Genomic DNA, 24456 nt, shown 5'->3' with positions numbered 1-24456 from the left:
ATCAAACGCTGGGCGCAACAGTGAGGGTCGCTAGTTAATCACGAAGCATTGATTTTCCAAGCTAGCTAAAGTACAAACCTTTTTTTTTTTGCTGTTGGCATTTTGACACAAGATTACACCCTCCTCTTGCGTTATTGAATTATTATGTCAGCGGCTGACATTGAGACAGAGCGACACGGTAGAAACATTGCTCTCTTGGAGGGAAGTCTACCTGAAAAGCTGGCATGTACCGCTGTGAGCCTTCACAGAGAATTGCTACAGTCATCATGAACGCTATTGGAAAAGTATTGAGTGAAAAAGTGCAGGTGCGTTTCTCTATTCAAAAATGTGCACTCTGCGTCTGAATCTTGTTATTGAACACGCTATTATTGTGAGATAATTTATTTACCAAACAAAAAAGCTATTTTTTTTTGGTTCGCCGTAGAATAAAGTAATAGCAGCTGATTTAATGCGTAGATATTTGGAAGCGGTTCGACCGCGCTACAGCCTTGTGAGCCGGGGCTTCGAGAGTTTTCTTGCAAGTCGAGTTTCAAAGGCTTTTTAGAAGTGGAGAAATAGTCCCTCCCGGACTTAGGTTATCTAGTTATTTTCCAGTATCCAACGTGCTGGTCAAGGTCCAGGATTCCTCCCCTCGCCCAGCCCCCAGCCCCCAGCCCCAGTCAGGTTGGGGTGACCCGTGTTGCTGCGGAGGAGGTGAGGTCACGCTGATGTATGTTGATGGCTGTGGCGAGAGGGCGTCTCCTCCACTGAGAGAGGGCCAGGGCTTCCTCTGGTTACGCAAACAGGACATCGTGTTCTCTCCAGGAAATAATACGACTGGGCTTGTGAGTCATGGCGCTTTCGAAAAACCGTCGGGGGGGATAGCCCTGCTTAGACTCCGGCACGCGGTCCCACCCAATAGGAATGAGGGAGTGGTGGGGTTGGTATGTCCACAATAGTGTGTGTGGGTGTGTGCTTGTGTGTGTGTATGTGTGTGCCGAAAAGTGTGCGTTATCATATGCGTGTTCGTTTTTGGGTGTGTGTTTTCTTCAAGGAGGAATGCTTAAGCATGTCCACATGTGAATCAGTTAAAATGTTTGTTTAGGTTTTTTTCTTTCTTTCTTTTTCTTATTCTTGACTCAAGTGCTTCCAGACAGAGTTGAAACCTGAAAAACCATGCGAGTTGGGCTTTGTTTTCACGCTCAAACATGGCTAGTCTCAGACACCCCGGGTCATCGTTGAGCCAGCCCCGGCCTGTACCAGTCTAAAAGCTTCTAGGCTCGCTAATGCAGGGAACAATTAAGTTATCAAATGGACACAACCATTATGTAAAAGGCGGGTTATATTGCCAACAATTTGAATACTGTCTGCTTCCTGGAAATGCAGACAAAATGTCAGGGCCACCTTATTTCAAGGCTATTAACTTGAGTGCTTTTATATTCCGTCTCATTATTTTTTAAACAGTGTGGGACGTCATGGAAATCTAATATACATTTTTCACATTGCTTTAATTGGTGTGCCTATAGATAGTTGTTTAAAAGTTTGTTGTTTTACGGTGAAGCAGGGGAACAGGCAGGCGAGCCGCGGCCGCCGCGTGTCAGACCACATTTTGGAGTAGAAAGTCGTCGCTGTGCTCTCGCTCGCTCTGATCAGAGTGAGAGAGAGAGAGAGAGAGAGAGAGAGAGAGAGAGCGAGAGAGAGAGAGAGAGAGAGAGAGAGAGAGAGAGAGAGAATGAGAGAGAGAGAGAGAGAGAGAGAGAGAGAGAGAGAGAGAGAGAGAAGAGAGAGAGAGAGAGAGAGAGAGAGAGAGAGAGAGAGAGAGAGAGAGAGAGAGAGAGAGAGAGAGAGAGAGAATGAGAGAGAGAAAGAGAGAGAGAGAGAGAGAGAGAGAGAGAGAGAGAGAGAGAGAGAGAGAGAGAGAGAGAGGAGAGAGAATGAGAGAGAAAGACAGCGAGAGAGAGAGAGAGAGAGAGAGAGAGAGAGAGAGAGAGAGAGAGAGAGAGAGAATGAGAGAGAAAGACAGCGAGAGAGAGAGAGAGAGAGAGAGAGAGAGAGAGAGAGAGAGAGACAATAATAGAGAGAGAGACGTGTTGTTTTGGGGAGTGTGAAGTCACTGTGTGTAGCGTGCTAAGAGACAGGAAAACAGACGTGATATAGGAGTGGATGTGACAGCGTGACGGGGGGGGGAGGGGGGTGGCGTTGTAGGCGCATCAGAAACCCATGCGGCTCTCCGTCGCTCCAGAATCGTCCGGGTCAAGGACAACACCGGGCGGTAACATTGGTGACATGGACACACACACACACACAACCACACACACACACACACACTCACACACACGCACACACACTGGACACACAAAACACACATACTGCCAAGCGCATATACATAAACATGCGGCAAGGGACATAAAACTCGGGATGTCAAGCAACTGTGTGTGTGTGTGTGTGTGTGTGTGTGTGTGTGTGTGTGTGTGTGTGTGTGTGTGTGTGTGTGTGTTTGTGTGTGTGTGTGTGTGTGTGTGTGGGGGGGTGTGTATGCATTTAATGTGGTTGAAAGATTTAGTGTGTGCGTTGTTTTGCAAACCTGCGAGCAGACATAAAGGATGTCATCTAGATTCTAGTGTGTGTGTGTGCGTTTGGGTGTGGGTGCCTGTGTGTGTGGTAACGCAAACATAAACAACAACAAATGCAAAGATACGCTTAAACTGCTACAATCTAGGCAATCCTATTGGTCCATGGAGCACACGCACACAACCATATGCATATCATAGGTCTAAGTGTCGTCGCTTGGGGCAATTTCCATAATTTACATCCATGAATGCACTCATTCATACAGTGACACACTCCCCGAGTATCCCCTCAGACAGATGTACATACACAATTGAGAATAAGTGTATTCACAGCTTTTAGTGAAAAAAAGAAAAAAAAAAGACCTCGCTAGGAACTATTTTGATCTGGTCTTTAATTTAGGTCTTAATGAGAAATGTTGAAATGTGGGGCTCCTCATCATGAAATTTGACTGGAGATCATTAATAGTTTATAGCGTGAGTTAATGATGAAGATGATTTCTATTTGAGATCCACCGAGCCATCGCAATCTGTTTTTTTTTTTCCCCGGCACTACGAGTCTCTCATTATTTGAGGATTTCTTATAAAAAAGAATGGTCCTACATATTAATCTCTCTCTATATATTTTTTTATTAAACTATGAAGACACTGCTGATTTCTCTTTTCTAACAATCACAATGTTATCTAGGACCTGAGCTGTTAAAGGCCCACTATGCAACTTTTTTAGCCAAAATTACATTAAGTATGCAGGTTGAGAGTTATGCTGATGGTTCTGCATCCATTTCTGGGTCGATTGGTGGGTGTGTCATTTACCCATGTCGCCTCTCCAGTGAAAAAGCGCATATGCAACTTGATCTGTTCGGACCGACACAATCCGGATGTGACGCAGCGGAAGTATCCTCGAAAATGTAGTCAGATTGTAGTTTCGAAAATGCTTTACGGCACAGACACACACCCAAACATGGCACCGGCTAGATATAAACAGCCAGTTGCGAGGCAATTGTTGCATTCATCATGGATCAATCGACTAATGGTACGGCCACACCAACCGCGTTACTCGCGTTGGATAACGCGAGTAACGCGCCTAACCTGACGCTTGATCATTGTGTGTCACAAAAATGGTTCAACGCGCCTGTGGCTGCGCTAGAGTCCGAGGTAGGAAACCCAAACGCCGCCGTGTTTGGGTGCATGATAGAGTTTAGATCGGGTTAGATTAAATCATCTCGGATATAAATAACGATCTCATCTCATCTCATCGTCATCCTTTTATCCGGGGTCGGGTCGCGGGGGGAGCAGCTCAAGCAGGGGGCTCCAGACTTCCCTTTCCCGGGCCACATTGACCAGCTCTGACGGGGGGATCCCGGGGCGTTCCCAGGCCAGTGTTGAGATATAATCTCTCCACCTAGTCCTGGGTCTTCCCCGAGGTCTCCTCCCCAATGGACGTGCCTGAAACACCTCAAAAGGGAGGCGCCCAGTGGGCATCCTTGCCAGATGCCCGAACCACCTCAGCTGACTCCTTTCTAAGTAAAAGAGCAGCGGCTCTAATCCGAGTTCCTCACGGATGACTGAGCTTCTCACCCTATCCCGCGACGCCAGCCACCCTTCTGAGAAAACTCATCTCGGCCGCTTTTACCCGCGATCTCGTCTTTTCGGTCATCACCCAACCCTCATGACCATAGGTGAGGATAGGAACGAAGATCGACCGGTAGATCGAGAGCTTTGCCTTGCGGCTCAGCTCTCTTTTCGTAACAACGGTGCGGTAAAGCGAACGCAATACCGCCCCCGCTGCTCTGATTCTCCGGCCAATCTCACGCTCCATAGTACCCTCACTCGCGAACAAGACCCCGAGGTACTTCAACTCCTTCACTTGGGCTAAGGACTCATAAATAACGATAATCGGGTTAAATAACTTCACATGGTGTGTCTGGTGTGTTTCCAGCATTCGTAGTGTTGATCAGGAGAGAAATAGTCCGCCAAGACATTGAGGTTGCTTAGCAACCAGAGACTCTGTCCATGCAAGTGAACGGAGCGTTCACTCTTCGTCATAACTATCAAACCGAACATCCTTCACATTCACCGAGCGAACATTATGAAAGTAAAATGCACATTTCTCGCTAAAAATGTTTCCATAAACGCATTTAATGGCGTAACTATGTTACTATTTCCACCCAGAATAAAGAAAGATGTCGGCCGTATGCTTCTGTGCAAGGGTCACTACCTATGGTCACTACAGTAACGAATTGCTTTACGGCACAGACCCCCAAACACGGAACCGGCTCGATATAAACACAAGTAACTAAGGGATTGTTATATTCATCATAGATCAGCCGACTAAAAAGAGACAGAGAAACCCAATGTCGGAGGAACAGAAGAAGAGAAAAGGGAGACTGACCGACAGAGAGGCCAGACACGAGTAAACGTTGGGCAAGCTTTTCAGGAATAGCGTGAACTGAAAGAAAAAGAAGACTGCAAATCAGACGCCGACTCGGCCGTGTTGCTTTTGAAATTGAAAGTACCTTTGGGTGAACTTTGTCTTCGTGGTATTCTTGATTCTGATAGTCTCTGTACAAATGTGTTTGCTCAACCATTTAGTTGTGAGCCCTGTAAAAATTGTTTTCTCGACCGTTTTGTTGTGAGCCCTGTATGTTTCTAGCTTGCTTGCAACCATATAAAGACCTTTGTTTCCATGGGTGTTTTGCTGTTCGTCTGTCCCCCAGATACAGACTGAATCCCCGAATCCAGGTTCTTGTTTATTTCGATTATTATGTTGGCCAAACCTCTTACACTGATTGTTCTGTTCAACCTAAGATAAAACAATTATAACCTAGGGTATCAATTCTCCCGGTGAACTATAAAAAAGGATGGATTTATGTTTATTGCAATGCAAATACACCCTTTTAAAAATGTATAACCTTGCCTACACTTTATGAACATCTACTTGGGACATGGCTCCACGCATTCGCCGGCTTCTTTGAAAACAAATGCACATGGCTCGCGTAGAAGTGCATGGGGAAGGGACGTCAACGAGTTGTTACGACAGTGTTGTGAAATATCTACTACGAAGCTGTAGGGGGCGCTGTGTAGAGTAATGTGCGTGCCAAAACCAAGAAAACAGCGAAGATATTCCCGAAGTTGCATAGTGGGCCTTTAAAGTATATACAGTTGAAGCTAAATCATAATGGGAGTGCGCATTATTTATTTATGACTCATAGCAACGAGATAGGCATACCCAGCGCACTGTCTCGTTGTTTGGAGCGCGGTTGCCATGGCAATAGAGTTTCCATATCAGATGGTGCTTTTCTTTTTTCTCTCGCATTCTATATTCTACAGATTCCGCAACTGAATGGTCACACGTATAATCAGGGCGGAAGGCTTGCGGTTAGGCCATGCTTTCCGTTGTGAAAACACACACACACACACACACACACACACACACACACACACACACACACACACACACACACACACACACACACACACACACACACACACACACACACACACACACACACACACACACACACACAGCAGATCTTATAAATAGGCATTACAGCGCAGGCGCGTCACATGCCTGTTGCTGTTTGGCTGCCAAGGCGGTTTGGTGCAGTAAACACTGGTCGCCATGGCGATACAGTCACCGCGGCAGACAAAAACAAGAGAGCAAAGAGAGAGAAAAAGAGAGAGAGAGAGAGAGAGAGAGAGAGAGGGGGGGGGGGGGAGAAAAAAAAAAACAGGAAGGGATTTCCTTTCAACCGCCCCACGGTGTCACGTGGATTCCAGTCAATCCTACCCCGGCGCAGCTGAGCTCAGGGCTTTCCCCGTTTCGCCCGGCTTACGTTTCTGTCCTGGAACATAGAAACATGTGGTTGCTATGGCTACGATGCCACGCATGCAAGGGCCCCTGAGTAGGCACGGCTGCAGCGTTCGCACCCGGTACGTAGGTCATACTGTTGCTGCTGTGCTGTGCTGTGCTGTGCTGTGTGGTGTGGTGCACGGCTCTGTCTCTCACCCTCTCTGTAAGCATGGTTTCAGCCTGGGTGATTAAGGCGGAACCATTTAGAACAAACTAGCTCTCTCTCTCTCTCTCTCTCTCTCTCTCTCTCTCTCTCTCTCTCTCTCTCTCTCTCTCTCTCTCTCTCACCTCATGCCCGGAAGGAATGGTGTTTTATGAATTAAATATAGATGGTGATTAAAAGTTGGGCTGGTGTAGAAATCTCCCCTTGATAAGAGTTAAATATGGAGAGCTATATATATAGTCACAGCTTCCCTCCTCCTCTCTCTCCCTCTCCCTCCCTCATCGCTCCTCTCTGTGTCTCTCTCTCGCCAGCTCTAAGACTAAGGGCACTTTTCCAACATGGCAGATGGCGACTCAGACAGCATAGAGGAGGTGCTCAGTTTAAACTGAAGAAGCAACTTGGGTTGAGTGTGTGTGTGTCTGTGTGTCTGTGTCTGTTTCGGGGCTGCTGTCTGTCTGTATGAATGGCACACATCTGTGCTTCTTGGATCACAGTCCCAATATTTTGTGTGTACTGTAGAAAAGCCATCAAACTTCTTAAATTAAACACTGTAATTGTTTAATGAACAGAGATTGAATGGAAGTGATATGCATAAATATGTTCCCATTACAACCAATTGGTGTGTAAATGTTTCGGTTAAATGCTGACGTGTTTCAAACACATTGCTTAGCACACATTTAGCCCAACCACAGATTAGACATAAGCCACAACCTTAACCCTGATGCCTATCAGAGCAAAGGGCGAACTAAACCTAACTAGTATCTAAGACTGATTCTTAAACACAAGCGCTGACTTCAGTCTGAAGCCAATCATCTCTACCCCAGAATTAGTGTAGCATTATGTTGAGTTACGCTAAACCGAAAAAAAAACATACATGCATCACTTCAAAAGGTTTGCTGGCTTCCCTCTCTGGTGACATTTTGACTTTGTGTTGGTCTAAATGTAGGCACAAGAAATCTTCCTTGAAATTGAGCACACTCAAACCCACGCAAACTTGACATTTGGAAAATGTAATAAAACGTCGCAAGCACATACATCAGCTGGTAAAAGAATATAAATATATCCCGTTGCCATGGCACTATCACGGGTGTCTTTCCCACATGTTTCACAGATAGCGGATCTCTCTGAAATGTATCCCTCAAAATATCCCCCCCCCCTACCCCCCTTCCCCCAACACTTAATATTCCAGAGGAAATTAGCATTGTTTTGTTTTTGGTATTTCATCTCAGATCAGATACACAGGGGGGATGCACAGCTAAATAAGGACCCCTGCCGACAAATGAAGAAAAAAAAACGGATTTACTCCAAAACTCCTCCTAGACATCTTCCGGTGAGAGCGAAAGGCGAGAGCTGTTCTCCGACGACCGGGGGAATTCCTCATGGAAATATTTGCTTTTGTTGTTCCAGCGAGGAAATGAAGAGCAGGAGGAGGGAAGGCACAGGAGAGACAGAGGGGGGTGGGTGAGGGAGGGGGGTGGGTAAGGGGGGGGGGTGAGGGTGGGGGAGAGATGGGGCTCTTGCTTAAAATGAATCACTATGGCAACTTCAATAACTTCAATGCACCCCCCCCCCCCCCCCCACACACACACACACACATAGTGCCCCCTCCTCCTATACCACGCCAACCCCCAACTCACTCACATATAATACATAACATTATATGGGAATGTGTGGCAACTACACACACGCGCGTCCGCGCACAAACATGCACACACTGGGAGGAAATGAGTTTCAAAAGCGAGGCAATCCTTTATCCGTCGTCTGTTTCTTTGACATATGCCAAGCAACAGAGATATCACTCACTTGATATGGACTTAGTGACAATTTAACTGCCACGCATCATGTCCCAGCATAAGGTCCGTTATGCACTGGTGGGAATCCTATAATCTCCTAGTGGTGGCTTGCTCCTTGGCCGTGCTTCCTCATTTTTTTATGATGCTCTTGGTATTAAAAATAGCTTCATAGATAAAGCTATTTATATGTACACACAACATGAGTGTTCCCTGGTTAAAGTCTCTGGGTTCAAAATGAGGAAATGACAAATGACATAACCAATGTGCAGAACATTTGACGCCCGACTTAAGTACCCCCAGCCAGGGCTTATTATGCGACACATAGCCGAAGACAAATCTACCTAAAGGCAGAAAAGCACAATAATAAAGTCTGTATATCCGTTTTCCCGACACACAGCGCCAAACAACAGCCCCAAATAAAACCCGGCACCACGTGGGCGTTGGAATGGGATTACAGGACTCCGCGCCGGCGGCACAATTTCAGGAAGAAAAGCTCTCAAGAATGGGGAAAAAAAAGAAAAAAGGCAAGGCGCGCGCACCCCTACATCGACGCACGTCTGTGGTAAATGACAGAGTCTGTCTGAGCCCCTCCGCTGCGCGGCACCTTTCCCAATTTTCCCCTTAATGGTCAGCTTCCCTTCATTCACTCAGCGCAGCGCCTGACAGTTTGGTCCAGGGATACCCGACACCATATGTTTTGCTGCCTGCCGTGATGGCTGCTCCTCCAGCGATGCTTTTTATGACAGGCCAGGGGCCTCCTGAGGCTCCGGCAAACCGGGACACGTCCGAGCCTCAATTAGGGCTGCCAGCGAGGCATCTTACCCCCCCCAACTCTCCTCCTCCTCCTCCACTTCCTCCGAGCTGACTTGCTGACTTGCTGACTAGTTGACTAGCTGTGCACATGTGGTGATGCCCTGGCCATGGCTACCACCACTGCTGTGTGTGTGTGTGTGTGTGTGTGTGTGTGTGTGTGTGTGTGTGTGTGTGTGTGTGTGTGTGTGTGTGTGTAGCATTGTTGTCGTGGGGACCATGTCGACTAGAGCCATGAGATCAGAATAGTGCTGCTGGTGCTGCAGGAGTGAGGCAGTGCGGGGGAGAGAGAAAGGGGGGGGATGCAAATTAATACGATGACGGGATACGGGATAGGTGTCGGGGGTGGCAGAGCAATCGGGGATGAGTGTCAAATGAAAACACGAAGAAGGGTGAGAGTGCCTGGAGACCAATAGAGAGAGAGGGACTGAGAGAGAGAGAGAGAGAGGGAGAGAGGGAGAGAGGGAGAGAGGGAGAGATGGATGACGAGGGGAGATGAATGGAGAGAGATAGACACATAGATGGGAGTTAAATGACAGAGAGAGCGAGAGAGAGAGAGGGAGAGAGAGAGGGAGGGAAAGAGAAGACGAGGTAGGGCAAAGGCATGCGTGGAGTTCATGATCACTTTGCTTGGCTGCTCAGTGATTAAAGCCACAGGGTCCCGGGGGAGGGAGACAGAGGGGGAGAGGGAGCCAGGGATAGACAGAGACGGAGCGAGAGAGAGGGTACTGGGCTCCCAGGCCTGCCCGGCCTGCTTCTCCATCTCCCTTGATCTCTGGCGCGTCGCCGGCAGAAAAAAGAAACACCCCGCCAGCCTTCAGGAGGGACTCTCTTTATTGCAATCCACCAGCAGTCTCCCCCACCCAGCACTCTCCCCCATCAGCACACTCCTCTCTCCCCCACCAGCACTGCCCCCCCCCCAGCACTGTCCCCCATCAGCACTCTCCCCCGCCAGCTCACTCCTCTCTCCCCCGCCAGCACACTCCCCCTCCAGCTCACTCCTCTCTCCCCCGCCAGCACACTCCCCCGCCAGCACACTCCCCCTCCAGCACAATCCTCTCTCCCCCACCCAGCACACTCCCCCATCAGCACTCTCCCCCCACTGGCACACTCCCCCACCAGGGCACTCCCCCCCCTCCACCCAGCACACTCCCCCATCAGCACTCTCCCCCATTAACACACTCCCCCTCCAGCACTCCCCCCCCCCCCCCCATCAGCACGCTCCCCCCTACAAATACACTGCTCCAGCAGCACTCTCCCCCATGAGCACACTCACCCCCTCAGCAGACTCCCCCACCACCACTACCCCCCCTCGGCTCCAATGGAATCTGCAACGCAAGCAGTAGACTGTCATCATGGCAGGAAAGATTCCTCTGAACCCCCCCCCCCCCCCCCCGCCTAAAAAATGAGGAGAAAGAAGAAGGGGGAGAAGGTCCAGATCGAATGAGCCGCAGCCTGGGTTGACATGAAGAACACCCCCCCCCCCCGCGTTTCTTTTCCTTCTCTCCTTCCCTCTGAGGTTTTGAAGATAGCGTTCTGTATTGCTAGAAGTATCTCATTCCGTCTGAACTTTCAACCTCGCAAACTATGGGTGGTGAACGCCGGGGTAAGAGAAGGAGAACTTTATTTCTTTCACACAATTTCTACCCCCCCCCCCTTCAACCCGCAACCGTCGAAAGTTATTTTTTGCAAAGGAGGCTGGAAAAACCAAACGAGCCTCACTAACCGTCTATTAATCCGCCAGGGTTCTGCGCATCAGCATGTTAGAACCGTCTATTCTCTGTAGCGGTAGGGGGGGGGGGGGGGGGGGGGGGGGGTGGAAGAAGACGAAAAAATTGATAATCAGAGTCCCGCAGGCCGCTTCACACAAAAGACGCGCGATCGAAAAGAAAAATGTCATTCTCAATCTTAATTAAATTTGCGTCCCAGTGGCGGGCGGCGGGCCAGCGAGCTCGCCGGCGGGCCGGCCCAGCGCCTTCCTTGACCTTTTTTTCTTTTTTTTTTCTTTGGTCAAGTGACCTTCACTTCCCTATCTGTGGGGCTTGGCCCGACTGGGGGATGGGGGAGGTAGGTGGTGGTGGTGGTGGTGGTGGCGGTGGTGGTGTGGTCGGTGGTGATGGAGGCGGCGTTGGAGGGTCGGGGGAAGAAAGGCTGTGACATTACACACGTTCGGACCACGCTGCATCTTGGGTAATTACACGGACACTTAGGATGCAGAGCAGGCGTGGGCTGCGCTTATCAGACTCATGACCTCTGGGCTCCGGACGCCTCCCTCTGATCGCTCTCATTATGCTCGCCTTTTTTTTTTTACTACTTCTCCCTTTTATTCTTGTTTAGTTTTTTTTCATACAAATGTGTTTTTGTCTGAAGGGGTGTGTGTGTGTGCGTGTGCGAGTGTGTGTCTGCATCAGTTTGTGCCTGTGCACGTGTGTGGGCGTATGTGTGTGTGCACATGTGTGCGCACGTGGGTGTGTGTGGAGAACAAGGCGTAGCCGCAAACATCACAGCTGGCTGGAAGGGAGGACATTTTTGGAAAGTGATTCACCAATGTTTGCAATCCGCTTTAAATTAATTCCAACTGGCCCCGGAGCTACGATGTATTATTTCTTACCCCCATTAAAACAAAAAACAAACACTTATTAGTTTTTCCCTTTTTCTTATTTCTGCTCTAATGCCCGCAGCCTATCTGGTTCTTCTTAAACGACAGGGAGGACTGCTCCCGATAAATGTGTCAAACGTGGGAGAATTGAAAGCTAACCCTTAAATGTGGTTTCCACCACCTCCACCACCACCCACGGAGGGCCGCTGTCCAAACAAGGGGTCCTACCTAATGAACACATCCACTGGGGACGGCGGCGCAGGCGACCGCCGCTGGGCCCCGGAATGTGTTCTGAATTAGAGTTGCTTTCCTTTCAGATATTGATCTTTTCTCTGTTTTTTTCCACCCTTGCAGGGCTTTAGCACCAGAGTCACCGGCACGTATAAATGACGTCGATATATGGATTGGTGTTGTGTAGCTGGTCGTCTCGTCTTGATCCAGGGCTCCTGTTTAAGCCAGAGCACATTTGGTGTTCGGTTTTTTCTTTTCTAAACTGAGAAGGAGCATCTGTTGGGGACACCTGGCGAGGGGAGAGACAGAGAGGGAGCGAGTCTCCCCCCTCACTGTCTTCATCGTCACCTTGCTCCCTGGCTCTAAAAATATGTTCTTACAATAGAGCAGAAACCAGGAGTGACTCTGGTAGAGATGAAGGACACAGAGGAGGGGGCGAGAGGGAGAGAGTTGTATAGATGGAGTGAGAGAATGGCAGCAGAGAGCGAGAGAGAGAGAATTGTATAGATGGAGTGAGGGAATGGCAACAGAGAGAGAGAGAGAGAGAGAGAGAGATTTGTATGGATGGTGTGAGGGAATGGCAGCAGAGAGAGAGAGTTGTATGGATAGAGTGAGGGAAGGGCAGGAGAAAAGAGGGAGAGGGTTATAGATAGGGTAAGAAAATTGCAAAAGGGAGAGCGGGAAGGGAGAGGGAGACAGAGTTACAGATAGGATGAGGGAACGGCAGAAATGGAGAGAGAGGGAGGGCATGAAACTGACATAGGGAGAGAGAATGGCTGACGGTGAGTGAGAGACCAGCAGGGAGCTGTAGAGAGAGGGGAGATGGATAAAGCAATAACATGAGCAGTGTACTGTGTGCAATATACAATGTGCCATAAACCTGCAGCTGCTATTTCTGGGTCACATATCTGCAGGGAGCAACTTGCACTGTTCTAACCTGTCATCTTATTATGTAACACAGTGGCCTACTTTCCCCTATATGGCCTAACTGTCTGTACTTTTCCTCCCCTGTCTATGTTTTCTATAGAAATACATAAACAATGAGGAGGGATAGGGCCGGCTTCATTTTGAGACTGGTGTCCACAGGCGAAAGTGCTAGCATGTGGCGATAAGCTAGCATGAGGTAAAGGAAATAGAGGGGTCGGCTAACAAGGTGTTATGGTAAACCGAGGCTCATGTGCCCGAGGAAGGGATTCCTCCTGTGCTCTTTGGATTATAACTTAACTCCTGGGAGAGCAGAGTGCAGCCTTTTCACAGGAGGGCTAGCTGCTTGGTTACAGGGAATACCAAAACATGGGATTGTTGTCGCATCCATTTTTTAAGTGTGTAACCAAGGCAAGTATCGAGTTAGCATTACAATCCAAAAATACAGCCGGACATATGGATGAATAATAAATATAAACATTTCCCAAGTGAACTCGCAGCAGTGGAGAGGAGGAGAGGAGTCACCATGGTGATCATCGCTCCATCTGTAACTGCAACGACACCAGCCCCCCCCCCCCCCCCCCCCCCTCCCCCCCTCCCCCTACAATGGATTCACTTTTTGGCAGGCTACCCAACTGATAGCCCAGATTAACATTGCAATGGAAGGTGCTTGACTTAATGGAGGCTGGATCAGATGTGTATAGGAGGAGCAAAGAGGAGTCGGGTGGGGGTTGAGGAGGGTTGGCGAGGGGGGTTGGGGGGGGGGGGGGAGGGGGGGTCAGAATGTAAATATTGAATATAAATCATGCGACCGGAGGGAGGGCGGGGGCCCGGCGGGCCATCCATCACGGCTGGAGGAGGAGGAGGAGGCGAGGCTGAAAAGGTCAAAGGGTGTGAGTTATGTTCGCTGAGGTCCTCGCCTCCACCCTGGGGACATTGCTGACCGAGCCCCCCAGCAAGAGAGAGAGAGAGAGGCTGTGGGGCCGTGGGGGGGGGGGGAGAGACGGGGATGAACTGTCCCCTTTTGTTTGTCAGTTTAACCTACAATCCAGGCGCGTGGCTATTGACTACATCTGCCTGGAAAAGACGTGTGGTGTGTGATGGCCACCACCTTCTCCCCATCCTCCTCTCCAGCCTCTCTCCCCCCCCCCCCCCCACCACCACCACATCTATACCCGCCCCCGTCTCCCCCCTCAGCCAATCACGATCCTTCACACTGACTGATAGCGCTCACGACCGCATCCAGTCTTTTAATCCCGTTCCAGCGCGCTGATGACACGTTATCTGTCAATTTGAACAAGGAAAAAAAAAGGGAAGACAAAATTAAGTTGAGCGCAGACCCAATTCCGGTTTCTTCATATCTCCATGGTCAATATTTCTCCTCTGCTGCAGGACTCGTATGACCTCTACATCGTGGGCTGCGTACAGATTATTGGCAACCCTCCAATCAATGGTGAAAATCTAAACATCCAAGAAGTTAATTTTGCTCCGTGTTCGCTGTTTGTTTCCGTTTCCAGAGGAAGCACTCTAATGTGTTGATGATTCATTGTTTCACTGGCAAACAGAAAGCCCCAACAATACATGATCACATAATGATCTGTGCAAATGCCAGTCCAATTTATGTAATATATGTGTAACACTGACATTGAAGTGATTAATTTAGTTAATTTGTGAAGGAAAAAAAATTATACAAATCATTCTACCGGAACAAGTTAGCATGTAACGGTTGATTTAAAAATTAATGAGCCTTGACTTTATCATTTCCAAGTCAGATTGGTATCTGTTCATGAAGCTGCTATCTCGCACGGAGCTTAGCGCGGGGAATGAAGGATCGGCGCGCGGCAAGATAGGCTGCAGAGTGCCGGGAGAAGACCCAGCCTCCAAACTGAATTTCCTGTCTAGGTTTTTTTTTTTCTTTTTTTTTTTGCATGACAGGAATTCAAACGACAAAGCACCCAAAAAAAGAGGCCTTGGTTAAAAAAACAAAAATACAAAATCCTGAAAGAAGGAAAGAAAGAAGACCAAAAAAAAAATGCAGTAGCATTATAAATGCGGTTCACATCGCCGCCTTCCCTCGGTGTGTCTCGGAGGCGATTGCCTTGGAAAAAAAGTGTTGGAAGTTGGATGATACAGTGCTGCGTCTCGGGGATGTACAGTAGCTTTAAGGATTCTCTCCCCCGAAACGCCAGCCCCCCGTATCAAATCCGCACCCCCTCCCGAGCAAAGGAGGCTAACCAGCTGAGGCAATGGGCCAGCTTCTGCTCAATCAGCATTTTAAAACACAAGCCACTGTCAATCCACCCCCCACACACATCCCTTCTCTAGAGTCTGGATGCATGGGATTTTCATTAAGCATACCAGAGCTTGGGGGGGGGGGGGGGGGGAGATGTGAGGTCAACATGTGTAACGTCTTGAGGATGACATCACCCCTCAGCCAAGCTGTAAGGGGAAGGAGAGAGACTAGACGGAGAGAGAGTGGAGAGAGAGAGAGAGACACACACAGCACTAGAGAGAGGTGGAGAGGCTGAGATAAATAGAGATGAGGGAAAAGAATGTTGAGTGTGATTCTGCGTTTACACAGTATTTCATCCATGGCTGATTATCACAGGGGCTTTGGCGGCGCTGAGAGTCTCCCTCTCCTTGCTTGTGTCTTCCTGCCTTAATCATCTGCTTTGTCTTATGGGGAACCACTGGGAAGGAAGCCGCGCGTGGAACACAATTTAAATTTCATTCGCTCAGCGTGAACTCACATTTTAAATTTTTTCCATTAGCTCTAGACATCATATGAATGTCATATGCAAAATTGTTTTCCATTTGTTATACATACACATGCACACACAGAGGTGACAATCTGCACGCCTTGCTGCCAGACTTTACCATAATTCCCCATCCACCCCCATTGAATTCTGAATGTGCAATACGCCGTGGATATGCAGTCACGTTGCCGAAGTCACATCTGTGAGACGGTCGGCGGCATGCTGTGCTCTGCAGTTGTTTAGGGTCTCGGAGTAAGACATCTCTGCTTCGGGCAGCTGGATTTCTACTGAAAACACACGTTTTAATGCGTCAAGGGAAGAGCCTGATCATTTGTGTTTCTCTGTATAACATTCTACTTGTAACCTTTGTGCTTCTATAGCTTTATAACAGATTATTGTGTAAATAGTTGTGTGTTGCTCCATGGGGTGACAGGTTTGCACAAAGTATTACACCGTGAAGCGGCACTCGCAAAAACAGCCTCTTATCAATAATGTGCAGAGAATGGTGGAATCACCTTATAAACGGCGTGTTAACAGCATTAAAGTGTAAGCGTGCCTTTTATAGCCACTACACTTTTTTGGCTTGAGATGAACAAATTGAATCTAAAAACCTCTTTCTCACAATACCTCAGTGTTTCGCTGAAACAGACTGACGGCAGCAGTCCTCACCCCGATCGCTACGACTGTGTTCCCACTGCCGGGGAAACTTTCCGCCGGTGGGAATACAATTCAGATGTGCTCTCATAAAAATCCCCCCTTGTTGCACTGTGACAAAACTGTCCCGATGACACATTAGAGCATTTATTTAGCATAAATCTCAGCCGGGCCTGCAAATGTGCAGCCAAAACTTCAGCATTCCCGGGCCTCAGCAGGGATGATGTATGGTGCAGTGAGGTGTATTTACCATCTAAATTGCTAGCCCACAATGCCAAGATGATGACAGAGATTAAACGGCTAAACTGCGAGACCCCCCCCTCCCCCCCCGCCCGCCGCCCTACCTTCAAGACGACGCTGCGGCTCAAACCAGAGCGTTTTCCGACTTAAAGGCAACATTTGTATTCCCGCCCAGATCCACCGCCTCTACTTTATGCTATTACCGCCTGGAGACCGACCCGAGGTGCAAGGGGCCCCCTTTACCCCGCCCCTGGCCCCCACCCACACAGACGGCCCCCCCCCACACACGGCCCCCCACACACGGCCCGCGTGGGCTCTGATACAGCCGTCATCCATTCCTCCTTATCTTTTCATCGTTAGGACGGTGCTTATAAATGCGCTGTACGTTCGGTGATGCCGCATCATACATCAGACAAAGTGACCCGGGCCAACCGCGTCCACCACCCGCCAAGGTTACCTCATCTTCTCTCTCTCTCTCTCTCTCTTCCTCTCTCTCGCTCTCTCTCTCTTCCTCTCTCTCGCTCTCGCCCTCTCCCTCTCTCTCTCTTCCTCTCTCTCTCTCCCTCTCTCTCTCTCTCCTTCTCTCTCTCGCTCTCTCTCTCTCTTTCTCTCTCTCTCACTCTCTCTCTCTCTCTCCCTCTCCCTCTCTCTCTCTCTCTCTCTCTCTCTCTCTCTCTCTCTCTCTCTCTCTCCCTCTCTCCCTCTCCCTCTCCCTCTCTCTCTCTCTCTCTCTCTCTCTCTCTCTCTCTCTCTCTCTCTCTCTCTCTCTTCCTCTCTCTCTCTCTCTCTCTCTCTCTCTCTCTCTCTCTCTCTCTCTCTCTCTCTCTCTCTCTCTCTCTCTCTCTCTCTCGCGTTCCCTCTGTTCCTCCTCTGTTCTCCGGTGGCCAACTGTTAGCAGCAAGAGGGACACTGCTCTTTAATCCTTTTGTCGGACGGCTACATTCTAATAAGGAAATTCCCAGCGTTTTCTTTTCCTGTTCAATGCATAACGATGCCGGTTTGAATGAATGTGAAAGAGACGACAAAAGGGCTGATTATAGTGTCACCAGGGGCTGTCTGTGTCTGTGTGTGTGTGTGTGTGTGTGTGTGTGTGTGTGTGTGTGTGTGTGTGTGTGTGTGTGTGTGTGTGTGTGTGTGTGTGTGTGTGTGGTGGTTGTTTTGATCTGAAGGGCCGCCCTTGAAAAGCTGCACTTCAATGGGAACAGCAGGTAGTTCTTCTCACAGTGGTGGCTTTTTTACCTCGGCATGGGTTGACTCCTTTCCAAATCCACATCAAACACGGACGGGATGATATCACTGTGTCTGTGTGTGTGTTCACACAGTGTCTTTGTAGGCTTTTGTGTCCGTCTCTCGTCGAGTCCGTGTGTTTGTTTGTATTGTGAGTGTGTGACTGCGTGTGATTGAGGTGTTTTGCATGGATTGTATTGGGTCTCGATGATGGGGGATTAAAGAACTGAGGACTGGTCAGTTCTGTCGATTCAACGGGTTCGCCTTGGAAAACAATCCCACAAAGGTTAGCATGCACTCACAACCACATACGCACGCACACACACATGCACAGTCACATACACAGACACACAGTCACACACACACAGTCAGACACACAAACACACACACAGTCACACAAACACACACACTCGAGCCAGACGCACACACTTTGTCATTTCTCCACAAGATTGTGCGATATTTCAACACGAGCGCTCTGAGCTTGGCAGCGCATGTCCGGCTGTCTCCCGGCCATCACTCTTCCGAGGGGAGAAAATCACCAGCGGGCCCACAAGCTGAACACTGTGATTGGAGCCAGATTGGAACACGCCGCGCTCCCAAATCAGAGTAGTCGCTACACACACCGCTACACAGCCCAGTACAAGCAAACCCCATTATGGCGCTGGACTTAACTGGCCCCCTCGGACCCCCCCCCCCCTTCACCTCCCCCTGCGTGGTCGCTGGTCCAAAGCAGAGGCGGGGGGTGGTGTGGGGGGGGGGGTCACCGGGGAGGTGGGTGTGTTGCCAGGGGAAGGGGGGGGGGGGCAGCGGCTGATGGATGGATGGATTGACAGGACAAACTCTGGTGGTGCCTAAACGCCGGTCCACAGCTGCAGAGAGCAGGAGGGTCTGGGTGTGATGTATGGCTGCTCTGAGACATGTGCTCTCTCGCTCTCTGTCTCTCTGGCTCTCTCACTCTGTCTCTCTCTCTCTTTTTTCTCTCTTTCTGTTTTTTAATCTGCCAGCCGCTCTGTCCGTAATGTGAATGAATAGCCCTTATGCACCCACAACCGTGTGTGTGTGTGTGTGTGCGTGCGTGTGTGTGTGCGCATTTGTGTGTGTGTGTGACGTGGCCGTGGGATGGAGGGTGGGGATGGGGCCTGGTGTGTTGGTGGTGGGGGGGTTGGGTGGGCTTTGGGTATTGCCCTCCTGGGAAAGGGTAATGACTGTGCTACTAATAGAGAATCATTATAAACAACTTTAGCAGATCAAAGAAGGGAGGTATTCATCAAGGTCCGAGCAACCAATGGACGAGCGATAGATCAACACCCCTTTCAACAGCTCCCACTATTCTCTTTCGCTCGCTCTCCCCCTCCCTCTCCCCATCTATCTCTCTCTTTCTCTTGCTCTCTCCACACCGCCTTCTTTATCTCTCTCCATCACCAGCGGCAACTTAACTGGGTACCTACAAGAACCTTATAAATGCCCTCAGTTGGGTTTAAAGGGGTAGTGCTTGTTAACTTTTATAGCCATGCATAGCAATCCGTGCTATAAATAGGTACAAACAGCGTGTGGGCCCTACATGGTGAAACGGCGTTCGTTTGCTTTTCCAACATTGAACTGTTTACAGATGCAGTGCCAGCAAAGGTCACGGCTCGCATGTAATTGGCTCGAAAAATGCAATTGTACATGCTGCCCTTAATGAACATGGTGCAGTCTAGAGAGAATATACCACTCGATAAACATACTGCGCATTGAAAACACATAGAAGATACAACAAGTTATTTTAATTGTTGACCCCCTCAGCGGGTTTGATATTGATACCTTGTATTGATATCTCTGTTTCTCACATCAACAATGGAAACAGGCTATGAGGCAGATTTTCCATGATTCAAAGGGTAGATTCACTCAGACTCGAGAAGTACAGAGATCTGTAGCGATGTGTGTCAGGTGATTGAGAAGTCACTTCTTTCCCTCGGCCATTAGGCTAGTATATCTTTGAATTGAAACATGGGCAAACATGTGAAGTTGTGAAATTGTGCCTCTGGACCTTGTGAGAGGGAGTGTGTGTGTGTGTGTGTGTGTGTGTGTGTGTGTGTGTGTGTGTGTGTGTGTGTGTGTGTGTGTGTGTGTGTGTGTGTGTGTGGATGCGCATGTGTGTGTGTGTGTGTGTGTGTGTGTGAATGATATTAGTAGTTATAATAGTAGTTCACTGTTTTCCCATTCCAAGCCAATATCGTACTGTGTGGTAGTTATGTTTAATCTTTGATTGCCATATGGAAGTTCTCCAAAAAAGAAAAAAAGCAATCCTCTGACACATGAGTGATTCTGTGTTATTATTTGTCTGCCCTGTCCTGTGCGAGCGTAGACGCCTAACTGGCCCCCAGAAACCGCTAATCACTTAATTAGGCAGATAAGAAAATGGTCATGAACAGAATCGCCAATGATTAATGCAAAGTCTTTGAAGACAAATTCACGTTTTCTCGTCCGTGTAATTTGGGCTTTACTGCAGATTTTGCGGCCGGCCACGTGAACACAGGCGCACAAAAAAATAATCGACACTAAAAAATGGAATAAGCGTCCGGGACCACGCAAGTACATTTATGTTTTTCGACACTTGGGAAAAAGTGCGATCTCTGCCATTGACTTTGGTGTAGGGTGCATGAGCTCCCTTTGATGCTGTTGTCTGTGCACATTAGCATTCAACGGAAAATACAGGGCATACACGAAGAGCGACCATAGATTCATCATCATGTTTTCTCTCCCTCCGCCCTTTGCTTTCCTTCATGAATTATGGAGCATCTCTCTCAGTACAGTTAGTGGAAATACTAGTAAATTAAATGCTAGAGCGTTGGTGTTGCCACACAGGAAAGGAGGGGGGGGGGGGGGGGGGGGGTAGGAGGGATCATTAAGGATGCCGTGGACGACGTTCTCCGACCTCTTGGATCAGAGGTGTTGGTCCACATCCACAGATTGAAGCCAAAAAAAAAATGCATTATACTTGTACACATTAGACCATTACCATACCTTGTCATCCCATGTTAAACTAACATAGCTCACCGCAGTCTTGGCCCACAGCAGGCCTCACAATACATATTCATAACCGATTACTCACGTAGTGTACACACAGTAGTGATACCATCGTGATATAGCAGTATGTATACAAGTGGTGGGTCATTTGTCTCAATGTACAACGTCCTGGTATTCCGTCCTCCGGTTCCCCGGATAGGAAAGGGCTTTCTAGGAACAGCCATCTCCACCTCTCTCAGAGCCAGGGTTTGAAATGATTTGGACAAGGTGGAAATGTGCTCAATTCAATCACCCCAACGAATCCGTCTCCTAAACCAGGTCTAAATGAAACGGCCTGGCTCTCTCGTCGCCCCTGCAGATTTATGCAATATGCTGGTAAATGGCAGCCTAGGATAACATTATAAATGCTCGTAAGACAGCGACTAGCAGCTGTTAACGCCTCATCCGTTAGACCGGAAAAGGGGGAGAGACGGCTGTGATTTGGTCAGATTTATACTTTTTCTTTATGTCAGACATTAGTGCGTGTCACGGCCAAGCAGGCAATCCATGCATGGGCATTAATCGTCTTCTGGGCAATTGGTGCTTCGCTGGAGCGTCGCAAAGGCGCTGATTTCAGTGGATCTTTCAATCTGTGAGGGGAATGTTTGAAATCGGTGCAGAACAAGGTGCTTCCAGGACTAACCTGAAACGTGGGAGAGGAAGATATTGCTGTGAAATTGAATAACTTTTGGAGCCATTTGATAGTTCATTGCTTTGAAACATGACGCCGGCAGAGTTGAAACAATTCATAGTGCCGCCGCCGCGTCGTGCAGCGGGGGTGATTCGGGGGTGAGGGAGTAATGGTGGGGGGGGGGGGGGGGGGGGAGTAAGGGAGAGAGTAAGGGGTGCGATTTAGAAGAAGAAAAAAAACAAGGACTCGATGGCGATAATGAAAATGGAACGAGACATTTAGGTTTACTTTACATGGCCAAGGACAATTAGCGGCTTTATCGAGCATAGCCTGAACAAATACAGTCTGGTCACCTCCCCTGGCTCCTGTTTCCAGATGACTGGGCCCAAATTCCTTCTCCGTTTGGCGGCGAACGCCAAAGGTTGTTCCCTTCGGAAAGCGATTGCAACGGCAAAAACACTTCCGAGGGACTTGTTTCGACAATTCATGTGGCTTTTATAGGGAGAGCTTTATCCTAAAACGCTAATGTGTAATGTAAACGAAGGGGAGGTGGGGTCGGGGGGGGGGGAAGCTGTTTACGCTATTGTTTGTGGTAAAACAACATTAGGAGACCAACAACAAAACAACACAGGGGCCGTGCGGCTCTGACTTGTTGTCATGGCAACAATGTGACGTGAATAATGTGAATACGTTTAGTGATTTCCTCATATCGGGAAAAAAATACGCAATCAGACACCCCCACACACAGACACTGCACAGTCTTTTGACTACAAAGTAACTATCCAACTTAATCACTCACTCACTCACCAACTCACTAACTTCGTGAAATCATATCTGCTTTGATGCTGGCGTGGGTCCTTAAGAACAGTGGAGCAAAAACAACAGTCTAAATTGATAACTGCGGAGCGATGGGAGGCGAATCTGTGTTTTCTTTCAAGCAGGGTTTTTTATGGGCCGCGGATATGGATAAAGCGCGGCGGGGAGGATATTTAGCCATTGATTAAAGGCCATCAAATGATGGCAAAATGGGCCTGATAACATTTCAAAAAATGCTCTTTGAAAGCCCCGTCTGAGTGCAGATACTGGCCTTTCATCTTGGCATCTGTGGGCGCCCATTACAGAGCTTCTGTGGGAAATAATGACGGTTTGCTTGTAGCGTGATGAGCAGTTTTTTTGGTGGACCTCGTTCCTCATGACCTATATCCTTTGTCTTAGCCCGTCAGTGGCAGGAATAGACGGCTCGTTCATATCCTATATCCGGCAGGAGAGGGTCTGAAATGTTGTCTGGTGCTTCCAAGCACACACACACAACACACGGGCACGCGTGTGCAGGCATCCACTCCAGAGCGAAATACGTGTCCCTTAGGAATCCGCTCCGATTTGCATAAATATTTATGGCATCATGGATGGGAGTAATACGCATGTGAAGTAATTACATTACAGATAGAGGAGGGAAAAATGGATGAATGATAGGCCTACTCTTAGCGTGTCCTACGTTCTCATATACAAATTAGAGGAGATATAAAAAGACCAAGTGAATTGATGGCTTTTAAATCAGTGCTGGTAAGTCTATGTGAATGTAGGATTTGTGTTGTACCAGAGAAGTAATCCATTCTTCAGTATGTCCATTGCTTCGTGCTTTCTCTGTGAATTCGCTGGGGGGGTCAAAAGCCATCAATGCGTGGTGATGCATTGTTTTTCCGGCTGGGCGCTTTAGAGATTGTTAGAATCCTTTACAGTTGTTATTCAATTTCCCAAAACAGGATTATGGCGATTCTTCACATTCCTCATTGAGTGAGTCCCTCTAAATCGGTGTAATCGAGGTGTTATAAAACAATAGCACAGTACTGATGTATCGCATGCATATGGAATCCAAATAATAAGATTAAAGTGTGACTCATGGTGCGGTCTGACACCCGTGGTGCGCACTGAAATGCTGCGGCAGAGTGGCCAGGAAGTTGGCGGCTATAAATACCGCCATCTTGGGAGAGTTTGAGATGCTTCCTTTTCCCCGTTTAACAGCCAGGGCCACACCGCTCCATCAGTCACCCCAGCAGTCCGCCGCCAGAAACCAGACGTGGCGCACAGAGAGAGACGGGAGCAGGCAAAATCCATGCCTCACCTAAACTCCCCCCGAACGCTGAACCGTTTCTTTATAATGACACCCAGTGTTCAATTTCACAGCGGTGGCCTGAATGTGTAATTACCACCTATAGATTTTCAAGCGTTCCCTGATTGCTGGAGGAACATACAGTACACACACACACGCAACCACACACACACACACCCCCCCCCCCCCCCCCCCCCCCCCCCCCCCCCCCCCCCCCCCCCCCCCCCCGAAGCGCCCGGGGTCCAGTCCCGGCTTCCTCCCCCCCCCCCCCCCCCCCCATCCCACCACCACCATGGATGAGCCACAGTCGGCTGTGATGGGAAGTGTTTTCCAGTTAGCTCTCTCGTGGCGATCAATAGTCTACCTCCTCCCGTAATGTTCAGCGAAACCCAAACTTCTAATGAGGGACTTTTTGTAGCCATGTTCTCCCGGCCCTGTAATGCATGCGGTCAATACGAGAGAGAGAGAGAGAGAGAGAGAGAGAGAGAGAGAGAGAGAGAGAGAGAGAGAGAGAGAGAGAGAGAGAGAGAGAGAGACAGAGAGACAGAGAGACAGAGGGAGAGAGAGGATGTAAGCTAAGGGAGAGAGAGAGAGAGAAAAGAGATAGAGAGAGATAGAGTGTGTGTGTGTGGATGTTTATGTGTTGTGGGTGCGTCTGATGAGAACAGGAGAGTTTGAGAGAGCAAAGGGAGAGAGAGGCAAAACACTGGGCTGGATAATAAGGAGCTAACTCTTTGGCAGTCTGGACCTGACCCAGATACAGTTTACCTCAAACTGTCTCAGTAGCATATCTCTGATTCTTGTCCTGCTTTGACAAAGGGCTTTTGTTTCCTTAATCCACGCTGAGGGATGGAGCGCATTATGCCGACCC

The sequence above is a fragment of the Gadus morhua genome, chromosome 23 (genome assembly GCF_902167405.1).
Source record: "Gadus morhua chromosome 23, gadMor3.0, whole genome shotgun sequence".
Taxonomy (NCBI): Eukaryota; Metazoa; Chordata; class Actinopteri; order Gadiformes; family Gadidae; genus Gadus; species Gadus morhua.
The sequence above is the reverse complement of the archived record's forward strand: the minus strand, read 5'-3'. Positions refer to the sequence as shown.